This window comes from Juglans regia, chromosome 13 (genome assembly GCF_001411555.2).
Source record: "Juglans regia cultivar Chandler chromosome 13, Walnut 2.0, whole genome shotgun sequence".
Classification (NCBI taxonomy): domain Eukaryota; kingdom Viridiplantae; phylum Streptophyta; class Magnoliopsida; order Fagales; family Juglandaceae; genus Juglans; species Juglans regia.
In genome coordinates, this window is record NC_049913.1 from 25,998,219 (window position 1) to 26,013,384 (window position 15,166).

At 38.5% G+C, this 15,166-nt stretch overlaps 1 pseudogene; it reads right to left on the reverse strand.

Moving 5' to 3' along the window:
• Positions 1–236: 236 nt before the first annotated feature.
• Positions 237–15,166, reverse strand: part of LOC108989729 — a 31,246-nt pseudogene continuing 16,316 nt past the window's right edge.

The following is a 15,166-nucleotide window of genomic DNA, read 5'->3' on the forward strand; positions in this document are numbered from 1 at the left end:
AATACCGATAATGTCGTAGGTATAGCAAAAGGGAAAAAACCTGTAAAAGAACAAAAAAATTAATATTCTTTCATTTAGAGAAAGATAATTTAATTGAGATTTAGTTTATTAATCAATTTATTAAAATTTATATATCACATTATTATTATGAAATCACAACAATAATTCAGCATTGAACGCGTGAGTCTACTAATTAATTAATACTCTAATAAAACAAGAAGGGTACAGGGATTCTCCTATTTTGTTAACTGGAAGACTTCCTTCACCATCCGCCTTGTTCCTTCTTGCCTGTAGAATTCTTGGATAAACTCTGCATAACGATAGCTGCCGTAAATTGGAGGATTTTCCACCTCGTCGATCAAATCCTCAATTGGGCCAATCACAGTCTCCGGATTCGGCTCATAAAACATTGCGAAAGACACTCGTAGCTGTGTTTTGTTGGTTACAGCCCTGTGGTGCACACTCTTAAATCTCCCATTGCTCAGAACCTACATGCATGGAAATTAAACCCACACATAAATCCATGCATGGTATCATGTCATGCTACAGATATTCTCTCTCTCTCTCTCTCTCTCTCTATATATATATATATATATATATAATCGTTAATAATCCATAATGTAGCTACCAATACCATCTATATATATACAACCACGTTGACCCACCCACCTAGCTAGCTAGCTAGCTGGTACTTGCACAATTAACACGGGAACGAGCGTTTATGATTTAATCTCGATATACCCCAAAGTCCAAACTATCAATTTGAGCATGCATTAATATTCAATCTCATAATGTACAAAGTGGTAATATTAGATTTGCAGACACAAGTACTATTTAATCGATCGGGTAATTAATTAATTAATTAACAGGTCATGACTACACTGCTCATATTAAGGACTTTTTTTTTTTTTTTTCAAATTTTTTTGTGGGTGAAGTAATTAGAAAGAATCAGAGATGGAGTTACCTGCATCTGATCGCCCAGATTGATGACAAATGCATTTGGAATGGGGTCAACTGCTACCCATTCCCCATCTTTTAAGACTTGGAGGCCAGTCACTCCTGCTGATTGTTGGAGCACCGTGAGCGCTTGGGGATCAGTGTGAATAGTCAGACCCAATGTAAGGTCAGGGTTGGGACGGTGGATAATAATTAGCTTGTGTTCTTAGTGCGGGTGGGTCCCCCAGTTTTTTTTGCAAGAAATCTTTTTCCAACCCAAGCGCTACGGAAATCAAGCTGGAAAGCCTAGTGATCAAGGTACCAACCTCCTTTGCATATTCACCAAAAGCCTCACTATTTAATCAAGCTGGAAAGCCTAGTGATCAATTCAAATTAATCTGTATTAGACATATATAGCACAGAATATATACTCACACCCACACCCACACCCGGCCCACACCCACATTTAGAGCTTGTGTGTCTTAGATGTCAATTAAGAAGAATTAATACCGGTATTTTGGTGGGTTTTTTGGCAAGAGATGGGCTGAATCCTCTACCCGATGCCAAGGATGAGAGAAGGTTTCACTCCACATTGAAACTTTCTCCTGGCCTTCAACCTTGACTTTATAATGGAAAACTTTTACCTGCTTGGTATGATCTTCCGTGACAAATTCTGCTCTTTCTTGAGGAGGCAATTCGAAGAAGTCGGTTATGGCAGTCATCATTCTGTCACATACTTCTTGAGGGACACCGTGGTTGATGATTTGAAAGAAGCCATATTCCTCACAAGCCTTTGATATCTTCTGAACTACGAGATCATGACCGTTTTTGCTGCCATTATCATTCATGTCAATGACAGGAACCGAGGCCAGGGAGGATATCTGTGCAAGTTGTGGTCTTTTGTCCTCTGGGAGGATGAACTTTGAGGTCAGTGAAAGAGGTATGGTTGAATTAGCCATTCGAAAGGGTTGCATCTGATCCATGAAGATTAGTTGAGAATTGAGAAGCTCTTACTCTGGTGAATCAGACAATACTTTAGCTGAGTGAGTGCCGACAGTTTGACGACTACGACTAACTTTAAAGGGATCAAACTAGATTGAAATTTTCTTGATCGTTAATATATAAAATAATGAAATATTCTTTAAAACCTTAATTTTTTCTTCCCCTAGTTAGCCTCCTCGCGGAACACGCACATGGATCATATATAATAATTATTCAAATTAATTAAGAAACCTCATTATTTTATGGGTGCCTTGTCCTTAAGGGAGATGATCGTTAATGGTATGATAATAAAATAAGTTAACAGAACTTTTCTTTCCTAACCTAAGGTCTTCGCTATCAAAAATCATCCCTTCCACTTAACCCCTCCTCCTTCCTAGCTAACTACCAAAACTCTCATACCTAAAAGTCAACCTTAACCAAGTAATTAATAAACCAACTCGTATTCATATTTCCATCTTCTTAAATAACTCCTAATGGAATGTCCTATTTCTAAACAACTCCTAGCCCATGGCGTTATTCTTAAACAATATATTGCATAGACCTAATCCTAAGTTGGCCATAACGTACGTAGGAGATATACGACCAAACTTACCTAATAAAAATACGTACGTATCAGTTCGAGATGAGCTAGGGAGACTAATGGCTGGAATTTAACAAATGGTTAACGAGTTAGAATCGAATTTTGAGTTTGTGGTGGAGTGGCTATATACATAAAATAGCATCAGTCCCGAAGTTTATTGATGGGGTGGGTGTGGTGGGGGAGGGATTGCGTGGGTTGTGTGGGAGGTGAATGCACTAGTGACAGATTGTTTAGCTCAGTTAGGGACTCAAGATCATGTATCTAGCGACTACTTCCAAAGGTCAGATCTCCCAAGAATTCTTTTTTTTTTTTAATCAAACCTCAAACTGAATTTGAACCAGTACAATTTGCATCTTTAAAAACTTGTAAATCAATAAAAGCTGGACAGTCCTCCATCCATATCTGCTCTTGATAAAACTTCAAAGCATTTTTTGCTAGCAAATGAGCCACTTCATTCCCTTCTCTTCTGATATGCTGCACTCTCCATGCTCTTCTCTCCTTCAAAACAATCTTGACATCTTTGATTATATGGCCAGCAGAGGACAGATTTATCAAGGAAACTGAAGAAATCAAACAAGTGCCAACTCAAGTCCAGCTGCCACCATAAACATCGCCAGATTTTTCTGTGTTTCTCATGATTCTAGGATCAGTTTCTTATTGCTGTAAATATTGCCATTTATTGTGATTGTAAATTTCCTTTTTCAGTTATGTATTTTGAATGCCTAAAATTAGGCCTCTCGGGTTGTATATAGGTACTGTGTAATGAAATAGAATTAAGTGAGTTCAAAATACAATACCATAGCCGTGTAAAGTTTCTTTAAGATTCTCCTCATTGTGAACTGCTTTCACCACCACTTTTGCTTCTCCTTCTAGAATTACTTTGTTGAAGCCAAGTGTATTACACAACTCCATTGCATGCCAAAGTGCCACAGTTTCAGCCTCCACAGGATCTTGGACTAGGTTCTTTTTGTACTAGGCACATGATGCCATAATATCTCCATTGTCATCTTTCACGACTATACCTAGTCCCAAACTATTTTACTAAGGGAAGCATCCCAATTGGCTTTGATGAAACCTTTTATAGGTTTTAGCCATCTTTGATTAGCTCTGTCACCCCCTTTTACTCCATTTGATACAATCATTACATTGCAAGTTCTTACCAAACACCCAGGATCCTTGAATTTATCTTCAAAAATAAAAGAGTTTCTCCTTAGCCATATCAAATGCGTTAAGATAGCTGCAAATTCTAACTCTTCATCAGTCAATTTGTCCATGAACTTGTCCCATAGCAGTTGAAAGTTTTCTTCTGCACTGGGCCACTTTTGAGCAGCTCTGAAGGACACAGCCCATATGTCTCTTGCTGCTGGGCATTGCCATACAACATGCATAGCAGTCTCCTCCTCCTCTTGACCACAGATTGGACAGGCTGCAATCTCCACCACTTTCCTCTTCCACAAGTTTTTCTTTGTAGCTAATAGGTCATTCCCCAATTTCTAGAGGAATGCTTTGACTCCTCCTGGCATATTCATTCCCCAAATACTCTTCCATTTCATATCCTTTTCACACTCTCTAGAGGTTTCACCTTTAAGTGCTCTTTTCCTGCCCTGCTCTACAAAGAATGCACTCCTCACAATAAAATATCATTTGTTAGAAGGCCACCAAATCAACTTGTCATCTGAGCCTAACTTACTCAAGCTAGTACTGCATATCAGATCTGCTTCTTCCGTTATGAAAACTTCCCTCACCAATTCTTCATTCCAACCATTTCCAACATAGTTCAGTAAATCTCATACCCTTGCATTGCTATCAAGAATCTTGATAGGAGATTGAACACCGAATGATGAAGGAGAATTAAGCCACTTGTTACCCCACACATAAATACTTTTACCATTCCCAACTTTCCGCCTCAGCCCCTCCTTTAGTAAGTTCAAAGAACACCAAATACTCCTTCAAATTAAAGGTGGGTTATAACCCAAATTAGCATCCAGAAGGTGTTTAGCCTTAAAATACTTTTCTCTAAATATAGTAGCTACCAAAGAATTAGGAAACTGCAAAAACCTCCAAGCTTGTTTGGCCAATAAAGTTGTATTAAAACTTTCAAGATCCCTAAACCCCATGTCTCCTTTTATTTTCTGAATCGCCATATTTTCTCAACTCTGCCACTATATTTTCTTTTCCCCAACTGCATTGCCCCACCAAAACCTTGAAAACATGCTATTAATATCTTTAAATAGGTTCTTAGGCAATTTAAACACACTCATCGTATAGGTGGGTACTGCTTGCAACACTACTTTGATTAAAACTTCTTTACCTGCTGGTGACAAAAGCTTATTCTTCCAACAGTTAATTTTCTGCCAAATTTTGTCTTTAATTCTTTTAAAAGTATTATATCTGGATCTCCCAACCATAGAGGGCAAGGCAAACCAAGGTATTTTTCATAACATCCACAAGCCACAGATCCCCCCTCCTTCAAAATTAAAACCCTGTCCTCAGCCTTAGTTTTTGAGCCAAAGAAAACTGATGTTTTTTCTTTGTTTAGAAACTCCCGAGGCCATCTCATAGATCTTTAGTAATCCCATTAGATTTTGCCATTCCTCACCTTTTGCCCTACCAAATAAGACACAATCATCTGCAAAGAGCAAATAATTTATCCTAGTGCCCCCTTTTGTCATTGGCACACCTCTTGTTAGTACACTTGCATCAAAAGAATTAAGCAAAGAGCTCAATTCTTTTGCACACACTAAGAACAGATAAGGGGAGATGAGATCCCTCGTCTCAAACCCCTCTTTGGAAAAATTATCCTCCCTGGCTTACCATTTATTAAGACTGAGTAAGACACAATAGACACACATTCCATGATAAGATTTATCCATTTTTCACAAAACCCAAGTTGCTTCATAACAGCCTCTAGGTAGCACCATTCAATCCTATCATATGCTTTAGACATGTCCAGTTTAACAACCATAGACCCAACCTTTCATTTTAATCTAGTCTTCATAGCATGGAGGGCCTCATAAGCCACCATAATGTTGTCAGTAATCAACCTTCCTGAAATGAAAGCACTCTGTGTTAGGGAAATAATCATTGCTAACACCTTCTTAAATCTGTTAGCCAAGACTTTAGAAGCAATTTTATAGACGACATTGCACAGACTGATTGGTTTGTACTCACTAATAACAGCTGGATTTTTAACTTTAGGAATAAGGGCTATATAGGTATAGTTTATCTTTCTATCTAATCTTCCTCCATTTAAGAACTCTAATACAGGTTCACACACCTTATCACCCACAATATTCTTGTGATTCTGATAAAAACAAGCCCCTAAATCATTTGGTCCAGTGGATTTCAATGGAGCCATTTGTTTGATTGCCAATTCAATTTCAGCTATGTTGAATGCTTTTGATAAGCTTTTATTTGTCTCCTCAGTCACTCTTGGCTTCATTACCCTTAAGCAATCATTTAACTCCTCTTGAGTTGGTTTTGTAGAAATGAACAGCTTCTTAAAATAATCATTGAAAGCTTCTTCTATATCCTCCCTACTGGTCAGCTTGCATCTTTGTTTATTGTAAATCTGAAAGATCCTATTTTTGCTCTTCCTCTGATTGGCACAAGCATGTAAAGATTTAGTATTTCTATCTCCATGCTTGTACCAATGCCTTTTAGCCATTTGTCTCCACTTCAAATCCTCTTGCTCAAGCAAGCCATCCAACTCTTTTTGAATCTTTCTGATCTCTGTAGCATTATGGCTCCCTTCATCCATCTATAAATGCTTTAAAACCTCAGATTTTTCAGTAGTTTCTCTCACCTTATTTCTGCTCCACCTTTTCAAAGACCCAGTACACCCATTAATCAACCCTTTCAGTTTCTCAAATGGCCCTCTTCCCAAATCTGTTTGCTGCTAGCCCTCCCTCACCACTCTCTCACAATCTGTTTTTGTAGCCCACCATGCCACATACTTGAAGTTCCTACCACCACATATAGCAGTCCTGGCCACTAGAATCTCCACATTAATCTCCTTCTATGACTCAATCCATTCTTTGTTAGCAAATCCATTCTTTGTTAGCAACCACTATATCCAACCTTTCCTTTGTAAAAGTGTCATTTCCATGCCTATTACTCCAAGTGAATTTGTCTCCTTTCCACCCTAGATCAGATAACCTTCCAGCCTCTAATGCATTCCTAAAGTTGTTCATAAAATTATCTCCTCTAGGCCTTCCACCTTCATTTTCATCATTTGTGAGTATTTCATTAAAATCACCAATGACACACCATCCTTTGTTACCAGAAGGCATGAGAGAAGTTAACAAATTCCAAGCCACTTGTCTCTTACTAGTCTCGGGTTGCCCATAAAACCCTGTTAAAAGCCATTTTTTCCTCCCTTCATTGTCACATATCCAAGCACATATGTGCCTTTATGTAAAATTCAGTATCTCCACCATACATTCTTATTTCCAAAACAACACTAAACCACCCATTCTTCCATTCAATTCCACCCCAAACCCCTCCATCCTCAGCCTCTTTCTTATGCCATCCAACTTGTTTGTCTTCAATTTAGTCTCCATCACAAACACCACCCTAGGCAACTTTTCCTCCACTAAATAACAGAGGTCTTGAACTGTCTGAGGGTTGCCAAACCCTCGCCAGTTCCAACTTAGTATTTTCATAATGCTTGGCAGGGCTGTTTAATAGCCTCCGCCAATCCTTCTTGTACTCTTCATTCCAGCCCTTTTTTTTTTCAATTTTTGTTTCTTCTTTTCCATCCCCATTTGCTCAACCCTCTCACAAGGCTTCCCTTGGGTCCCTCCCTGCTAGCCCTAGTTTTTTTCCAGATTTTCCTTTTTCCTTCAGAACCTCATCCTTCTCCAGCCTCACCTCTTCTATTAAGTCTATCTCATTAATCTGTGTTTCCTTCACAACTTCCTTGACTCTCATATCTTATTTTCAACCTACCTCACTACCCTATGACTCCTTCACTACCTCCTCAATCCTATTAACCCCATCAGTATCCTTGAGACCACTATCACCCCCAATTTCCTCAGCCCCTTCACTCATTTGCTTCTCATCATCATCAGTAGCGTTACTCATCACCTGCATCATCCTCTTCTCTTCTCTTAGTTCTCATTTCCTCCATTATGGCTCGACTCCACCTCTTCCCCTACCTCCACTCTCCAAGGCCCATTCTTCTATTAGCTCCACTATAATCATGACTACTCTTTCTCCTCCCAACTGAGGTCACTCTTAACCAAGCCCCAAACTGCTCCTCCTTTTCACTACTCCCTCCACTCAAATATTTTTTCTCGCTACAACCCTTAGAATCATAGATTATCCTACCACATGAGAAGCATAGGAATTGTAGTTTTTCATACCTGAATGAGATCCACATGCTACTGCCCTGTACTGAGATGGTTCTTCCCCTTGCCAGAGTCTTTGTTAAGTCCATTTCTATGAGGACCCTTAGGTAGTTTCCCCATCTACTTCCATCTCCCTTCACATCGATATCCATCACCTTCCCTACTGTGTTTCCCAGCTTTTCTCTTTTCTGTTTTGTCATAAAAGCCAGGGGCAAGTTGTACATATGCACCCATAGCTCCTCACAATCAAAGCATATCTATCAACTGATTGTCAAATAGCCATGGCTTCCCTTCCCACACTCTTTGTTTGTCTGCATGGTTTGCAAATGTAATTACAAATAAATTCTTCTCTACCTCTAAAAACTTTGCTGCCCTACTAAGTTTCCAAACCTTGGCCATCGTGGATTCCATCACTCCAGAACTTATCTTCCTCTCCAACCACAGTTTTCCAACTAGGCTTCTTTCTCCCTTGCTCCTTATTTCCTTAGGTATATCCTCACCTAGCTCAACATTCATTTTTCCCTCATTAGTTAGCCTAAGCTTGTCCCTCTGTTTCTCAGAATTTTCCATCGTCATCAACCTTCTTCCACTCTCTACTACCTCAAACACTCCTTTTACGTAAGAGATACAACTAACTCCTCCCTCAATCCACAAAGATATGACAAAGAATCCTTCCCCTCGAATCTTCCTGCCACCTTGCGCTGTTGAGCCTTCTCGTTGACCACCTTACACCACCCCTGCACCATCGTACACTGTTAGAGGTCTTCCTCTTAAACCCACCCTGTTCTACCACAAAACTGTTAGAATCTTTCTTGGGTATAGTACTACCCACTTCTCCTATCTTTCCACTAATGGAAAAGAGAGAGAAGACTTCTCCCCTTTTTCCACTAACGCAAATTAGTTTGTCTTTTGATAGAGATTTGTATCTCCCAAGAATTCTTGGCAAGGAGTCTCATGCCGACGTCAAATGGAGAATGTATAGTATAAGATGATTCAAAAGTAACCGAAAATGCCACATTCATAAAGTGAGATGGTGGTATTAGTACTGTACAACATCTATCGATAATAAAAGAGCAAGTTTAGACCTTAACTCGTAGCAATTCATGTGATTACTTGGCCCAAATTTCCCCTCCACAGATTCCATCATGGACTGAAATATCCCTACTAAAGATACTGATCCAACCAGCGCGCCCCCTACTACAGTTTCAAGGTTGTGCTAAAATGCCCGTACTACATAACCAAAGATACTACCACTACAAAATTTAACTAGATAGAAACACCCCTAGTTCAAATCAAACCATCAAACCAGAAATCTTCAAAACCATTGACAACAAAAAATCTCCAAAAAGTTGCTGATCATGGAAGAGACACAAATAAGTGTATAGAAACACAGAAGTAAGGGTGATTTCGAAAATGCACTTTTGCTCACCCTATAGGTACAAGTAAACTTTCGCTTGCCCATAGGAATGTACATGCGTTTACTCGCCCAAAGGAATGAGAACTCTTTGCTTGGCCCATGTGTGAGTACTTTTTGGTCGTGATCCACCCTCGAGGTGCAAATTCCTTGTGCAAAGGTGTGAGCACTTGCAAACATCACTATATATTTTTTTATGCTCACCCTTTGATGAGCATTAACTGTGTAGCCGGTAGAATTTGCTCAAGCTTTAGGATGTGAGGAAGACTTCTACATAAACCAAGGGCTTCATTTTTCAGTCTTGCACTTCATTTTCCTTCCAAGGGTGCAGATTGGTGGTTTAGTTGGCATTGACATGCCTTTGGTTCATATGATATGAGTTGAGTTAATCCTAACCTTCAAGAGTTGTCTAAGAGTGATGCAAAACAAGTTCACAAATAAGAATCTTAGATTTGAAAATATGAAGAAAAATGTTTCAAGAAAACTATTTTCCTTCCTTCCATCATTTTTTTTGCCCTATGTACATTTCTTTCATCCTACCTTCATTTTTTCGTCCGTGCTTCTTGTTTTTTTGCTATCTTTCATTTTCTATTGTACCTTCACTTTCACTCCTACCACATTTTTCCATCCTACCACATTTTGTCTTCCTACCTTAATTTTTTCGTACAAAGTTTTTTTTCCCTTAATTTTTTCATCCTAGTTTTATTTTTCCATCCTACCACATCTTTTTGTCCAATGACATTTTTCCGCCTTATGTTCATTTGTTGATCCTACCTTATTTTTTCATCCTAAGTTCATTTTTCCTTCCGAGCATCATTTCTTCGTGATTTCATCCTTTTTAGGTCCTAGGTTCTTTTTCTGCCTGAGTATCATTTCTTCATGCTTCCATCCTTTTTGACATCCTAGGTTCTTTTTCTGTCCTCCCATCCTTTTTCCATGCGTGCATTCTCTGCTCACCCCTGAGTCCAAGAACTTGCCTCCCATGTGTTTTGAAAACATCACTTCTAGTTTTATTTTATTTTATTTTTCTCAAAATTTGAATAGTTTTTATAGGGGTATCTTGCATGTGCCTTCATACTACTGACTCTAAATATATAAGGGTATAGGTCTTTTTCATTCTTGAATTAGTTCTAAATGTTTTTTTCGTATTATGAAAATTGCCCATTAGGCCATGATGTTCTGGCCTTATTAAAAAAAATAATACAAACAGTTAATTCTAAGTAAAGTACAAGAATAACAAACCCCTTCGTTGGCTAAAATGGGCACTAAAAAGCTAGAGTGTGTAGATTTTTGATAACATTTTCAAAAACTTGAATGAGTTAAGAGATAAAATCAAAGAAGCTAAAATTCACCTTGAATTGAATCAGGCAGAACCAGAGGAGGTACTATTTGAGACATTTTAGAATCAATATGCTATAGCTTTGTAACAAGAGGAATTTTATTGGAAATGGTTACCAAAGGGGGATCAAAACACAAAAGCTTTCCACAAGATGCTACTTCATAAAAGAAAAAAGATTGTCATCTCTTCTTTAGCATTACCAGATGGGACCACGACAGATAATAAGTCATGTATTCACTCCACAACAGTGGATTATTGTCAGAATCATCTTTCAAATGAGGGTGTTGATATTCAAGTTGATGTTTTGAATTTAACGCTTGAATAAGTAACTACAGAGTATGTTGTAACGTTGCTAGATAAGCCTTTTCTGGAGGAGCTTAAAGAAGAAGTATTTTCGATCCCCCATTGACTCAGCTCTGAAACCAAATGGGTTCTTATTTACCTTTGATACATTGAGCGCTAGTTTTTTATTCGAAATGATCTCCTAGAGGCTGTCACTTTGATTTTTCAAGGATCTACTTTATCTGATTATTTTATGGCTTTAGTAATGAGTAAAATAAGTAAAGCTTGAATTTGAAAAAGACTTCTTTATTTTCTGAATGAATATTATGTATAGTGATAATCATGTCGTTTGAGGGGATAACCATATTGTCAACATATAGAAGGATGATAATAATACCTGCATTAGTGGTCTGCAAAACAGTGCAGAGCCATATGAGTTGGGAACAAAACTTGGCTAAGCGCAAGAATTGAATTTGCAAACGAAGCACAATGAGCTTGTTTCAGAACATAAAGAGTAAGATGAAGGAGGCAAACTTTGTGAGGAGGATGCTCATTGCCAGGTGGAGGTTGCATTTATACTTTTTCAAAGAGCATTTGATAAATTTTAGTCTGAAGTTGGAATTCCAAGGAAGCATCATGAGTGTGATTGTATTGACATGCTAGAAAATCCCAAGCTTTGGAAGTAGACTATGAATAGAAGGAACTAAAGTGTTGATAAACTAGGAAAGTATCTTACAGTGCATGTTATCCCAATCCTCAACATGTGAAGCAAAATCACCTGCAATCTCATCATATTTAGGCTTAGGTAGAGAGATTTTGTCAGACACATAACCCCACAATCGATGTCCTCATAGAAAAACCTCCATATCTTGGGTCCGCAATTAGAAGAATTTTGATCCATTCAATATAGGATCAATTAGATGAAATTTATGGTCAAAATTAGAATAACTTTGAGCTATTGAGAGAAGTCCAATGCAAAACTAGACGGAAAATATGAAACTAGTGTGAAAAATTGAGTAGGAAGCACCTGGTCGATATTCAAAATCAACGGTCAAACGAATGATGTGGCACTACTGACGTGGGCTATTGACGTGATGCTAGGCGTGGGATCTAGGGTTGACATGGCACACTGGGATGGAGACACGTGTCTTCGATGTTTTTTATTTGCGCAGGGAAGTCTGCTGACATGTGAATGGAGAGCAATTTCTTTGGGTGGCACGTGCGTCCTCTGTTGGTCTCAATTTTTGTCTCGTTCAACTCAATTTTTGCCTTGTTCAACCTGAGGGCCAAACGTTGTGGTGGGCCATGGTGGCACATGTGACGGCGGATGCGATTAGGTCTTTCATAAATCAGATAATTTATACCTTGCGAACTTGATTTTGAAATTTGATTTTAGAACTAGGAGCGATGAAGGCTGGAAAGCATTGAGCGGGGATAGTGTTGCCGGAAAAAAAGTTGAAAAATGTACTCAAAGAGTCCACATAGAACTTGTGGCTATGATGTCATGAACAAAACAAGTAAAAATAGAATTTGAAAAAGATTTCAATATTTTCTAAATGAATGTTATGTCAATGAGATTACCTATTTATAGAGAAATAGGCTAAGTGAAATAAGGATGTAAATAAATGCAAGATCTCCTAATCTAGGTTGTATTCTAATCGAAATAACATATATATCAACAAATGATATGGCTAGTACCTAAAATGGATAGGTTGAATGATTTCTCTTCCTTTAGGCCTAAGTCCCTTTGTAAAAAAGTGAACCTTATCTCAAAATTGTAAAAAAGCCTATTTCTTTTAGTGGGAGCTACTTTTTTACAAGGGTTTACGCAAGATTTATCTATGTCAAGTTTTGAAGGCTTTTAGTTTCTTCAACGGGTGGATTTCTATGGTGCAATGGTGCTTTATGCTACTAAAGTGCATTTCCTTGAATTCCACTATCGAGTGATTTTTCCTTCAAATAGAGGATTACGTCGAGATGATCCGTTATCTTCTTTTCTTTTCATATTAAGTGAAGAAGTTCTGGGTAGGTGGATTAAAAATCTATGGAATGAACTGCCTTGTAAAGGCCATAAGGGCTATCTTCCAATTACATTTTATTTTTCGTTGATGATATTCTTAATTGACTAATGGTGCAAAGAAAATTTTAGTCAAGCTACTTGTTTGTTTTGCTCTTCTTATGAGATACCTTGTGGGAGCTAATAAATCCTCAAATAAGTAGTTTTCATTTTCATACAAAGTTACCAAGAACTCAAAAGTTTATTATTATAGCTACTATTATGTTTTAAGGTGAAGGTTTTCCCGCCCCCGCCCTGCAAAGGTAAAGGGGAAAGTTGGGGCCCATGTACCTTAGTATCGCCCATGGTGGGTAGATTGGCCCTCACAACCATCCACCCCACCCGCCTACCCACAACCAAAAAAAAAAAAAAATCCAAAACAACCGAAAACCATCAAATCGGAAAACAAGAAAAACAAATCCAAACCAACAAAAACAAAACATATATGAAAAATGGCCATGAAAGGTCGTGGGTCTCTTCGAAAACCCACAGTCATTCATGCTTCAAGAAGGAGGTGAGGAGGAGAAGAGGACGGGTGTACCGCCATGCTAGAGAGAGGGAGAGAGTGCAAGAGATAATGAAGGGGGGGAGGAAGAGAGATTGAGAGCGCCAGTGAGGAAAGAGAGAGAATGATGGGAAATAAAGAGTGTTAAACCTAACCCTGAAATAACATCGTTTTCGACGTTTATTTGTTTTTTTTTTTTAAAATAAGATACAACAATGTCGTTTTATTAAAGAAAATTTTTGTATTTAAAATATATATGTATATATATGGGCTAGGCTAAGCCGAAGGGGCCTAAACTCTAATTTTACAATTATCACGTTATTGGCTCGAGGGAGCATCGAGCGAACTCTGTATCTAATGTCTACTCAAGCGACATGTCGAGCAAGTGTTGAACGAAATCCTTGCTTGAGTTTTGCTCGAGTAATTTGTCGTACGAACATCGAGAGAACTTTCTGTCTGGTGTTTCGCTTCGGCTTGGGACTATCGGCCCAAGCCTCAATGAAACCCTACCAAAAAATCGTATTGAATTATTATCAGGTCGGGTCTTCAAATCGGGCCACCACAAGAATAATCCAAGCTCTAGAAGCCTAACAATATCCCATTGATACAACCAACACATCACCATCTGGCCCGAAAACATAAATCCTCCACCTCTACCCTTGTATACAAGCTAGAAGACCAACTAAAGTTGTTCATAACTTCAACTTCTCACATGTAGCACCATAAATCAACACATCTGTAGGGTAAGTCTCAACTCCCATTGCACTAGAATATCTAGTCTCATATAGACTTTAGCACAGATCAAAGAACCAATAGTTGAGCCCTCATTCTTTGACTTGGGTAATCGACCCCTCCTCCTACTACCATCTTGTTCAGTCTTCAGTTGATGTCCAGTGCTTGCTTCATCCTTTGAAGTCCAATTAGCTTCTTCATAGCTGACTCCCATTTTCTAGAACTCCCATCTTGGAAGATCTCTATGTAGTTTTATGGTTTCCCACTTTTAGTCAGTAGGATATAGTTCAATGTGGATGAATACCGCTACGGAGGTCTGGTCATCCAGGAAGCTTTGCGAGCATAAATTGTATGTAGATGATCCTAGATCACTAGACACACTTTCCCCCCAAATTTGATTCCTTTGCTTTGCATTGTGGTCTCAGAAAATTTACCCAGGCTTTCAGATTTAGATTCATGAGGAACTACAAAATTGACCCTCTTTTGCTTCCCTAACCTCACGTTCAAAAATGACTTCCCCTTCTGATTCATGTGACCAAGCCTATTGCGCTACAACTTTATATTATTCTTTACTTCAGTGACATAAATCATATCACTTGGTCTGAATGTCGTATATAGAGTATTTTTTCTCTGAGCACGAGCCAAAACCATCACACCTATCATCACCTCCCGAGAAGATAACCAAATGACCGCTATCGTCAAGCTGTGCCACAAATATTAGCTATTGCTTCAACTAGGGAGTGTCTCACTTTTTTCAAAGTCCACACATGCCTGTTTAGGAGTACGATGTGCACATCTCCAAATCCTACTAGATCCAGTGCTTCTCCATCAACCTTTTACACCTTACCAAAATCACCATCAACATAATTCTACATGATTGGTGTGACGTGGTGTGAAACGAAGCCCATGAATCCAAAACCTAGTCATCAACCGGACTGTAAACTACAAGAAATAGGGCATCCTATATTT